Source organism: Schistocerca serialis, chromosome 9 (genome assembly GCF_023864345.2).
Source record: "Schistocerca serialis cubense isolate TAMUIC-IGC-003099 chromosome 9, iqSchSeri2.2, whole genome shotgun sequence".
Taxonomy (NCBI): domain Eukaryota; kingdom Metazoa; phylum Arthropoda; class Insecta; order Orthoptera; family Acrididae; genus Schistocerca; species Schistocerca serialis.
Genome location: NC_064646.1, coordinates 264,261,166 through 264,263,579, shown reverse-complemented (window position 1 = coordinate 264,263,579; position 2,414 = coordinate 264,261,166).

Below are 2,414 nucleotides of genomic sequence, written 5' to 3'. Positions count from 1 at the left end.
GATCATTTGTACACTCAAAGGAGAACGAACATACTGTTGGTATGCTACAGTTAAAGTCTAAATTTGAACTTCTTCCAGCTCTTGCAAGGCGAGCAAATCGGTTGGTCCTTTTGCGTTTGGTGTGGTATAGGGTGAACCTTAAGCGGCCTATAAAAGCACCATCTCTTCAGCGACGATTCCTGCGGTAATCCCGAAAAACCAGCTGTGGTGATGGTCATTTCTATAATTTCCATTCACGGAAAATAGTCAAAAATTTTACCATACGTTCTTATGACGATGTTCTCGAGGACCCTTGTAGCATTTTTCGGTATCATTATCCGTTACCGAGATCCAGAGATTCAAAGTTACTGTAGTATCCACGTAAAATTTGAACGTAATATCCAATCTGAGGCGTAAATGTAGTTTTAACTGACGTAGTGAACACGTGGCAAGGGTTCTAGGGATATCGAGAGGATTCTGAGGTTACCAAACTGTTTTTAGCTGGCATTTTTCACCAATAAAACTTTATGACGCACAGTATCTGTATAAAGGGCGCTCAACGCCCATACAAATATGTATAAGTTATGGAAATCTGGAAAGATTGCAAATTCAGTAAAACGAGCTGCAGACCAGCGTAGAGAATTGGCGGAAAGAATAGACAGCTGCCTTCTGTGAGGATACTGGAAAGTTGGTACAACGCTAGGACAAATGTCTAAGTCGGAGAGGTGACTATGCAGCTGCAAAGTGTAGGCAACTGCTGCAAATAAAACATTTTTGATTTTCACAGAGGTTTCCATTTCGTGTCTGAAGGGATCTTACTTTCCGAAAAAGGCCTCTTAGGAAATTTAATGTAGTTAAATTTTGTACCGGGATAAGGTTTCGCTGGAGACCACAGCTCGCGAGTTATTCAAGAAAAACGTTCGAAAGTGGCCTTCAAACGCACTTTCTCTCCCACACTCATCCGTTACCAGTCAGGATTTCTAGTATCTTGCTCGTGGCACTCGCTCCTGCCACCGCACAAATCTTACGAGTACACGAACTTTTCCGAAATTCGACCTTTCTTGGTCTCTGTTGATTGGCCTATTACACCATCAGCATAGTCGGCTACTTCATTAACATTATTAATTAAAAAGTGCTCATGAAAATAATGAATGAAGAACGAATTTTGTACACATTACGCTAAAGCCAATTCTGTTGATAATTCAATCCAAACTTAGCCCTTGGAAGCACTGTAGTTTCATAGTCAGGAGTCCTGACGAATACGATATGATTGAAACTTCCTGGCAGATTTAAACTGTGTGCCTGACCGAGACCCGAACACGGGATCTTTGCCTTTTGCAGGCAAGTGCTCTACCATCTGCGCCACCCAAGCACGACACACGCCCCGCCCTCATAGCTTTACTTATGGCAGTACCTCGTCTCCTACCTTCCAAACTTCACAGAAGCTCTCCTGCGAACCTTGCTGAACTAGCACTCCTGGAAGATAATGATGTTTGGTTTGTGGGGCGCTCAACTGCGCGGCTATCAGCGCCCGTACAAATTTCCAACCTTTGCTCAGTCCAATCTCGACACTTTCATGAATGATGAAGAAATGATGAGGACAACACAAACACCCAGTCACCTCGAGGCATGTGAAAATCCCTGACCCCGCAGGGAATCGAACGCGGGACCCCGTGCTCGGGAGGCGAGAACGCAACCGCGAGACCACGAGCTGCAGACACTACTGGGAGAAACGGTATTGCGGAGACATGGCTTTGCCATCCTTTCTTCCAGGAGTGCTAGTTCTGCAAAGTTCGCAGGAGAGCTTCTGTGGAGTTTGAAAGCCGGGAGACGAGGTACTGGCAGAAGTAAAGCTGTGAGGACGGGGCGTGTGTCCTGCTTGGGTAGCTCAGATGGTAGGCACTTGCTCGCGGAAGGCAAAGGTCCCGAGTTCGAGTCTCGGTCCGGCACACAGTTTTAATCTGCCAGAAAGTTTCATATCAGCGCACACTCCGTTGCAGAGTGAAAATATCTCGTCTGGGAACGATGTAATTATTTATTTTATGCTGCTAAAATTCACAAAATTGTTTGGCAAAATTTACACAAACTTCAATCTTACAAGTGCTCAACTACTTCAGTGGCCAATCAATGAAGACCAGAAAAGGTCGAATATGGCAAATAATACACGGCGTCGAAATTTTTATTTTGCAATTGAAGGAGGGAGTGCTATGAATAACATACTAAGAATCCTGGCCTTTGGGGACGGAGTGCAGATGCATTTGAAAGTCACTTTTGTACTTTTTTTCTTGAAGAAGTCGAAAACTACGGCCTCTAGCGAATACGTGACCCATTTCATAACCTGAAGTACGTTAAATTTAGTTCTGTGGGACTAATAGTTTGTGCATAGTGAGCGAGAGAATATGAGCATCACGCGCGTAGCATTTGAAGGCATTGCA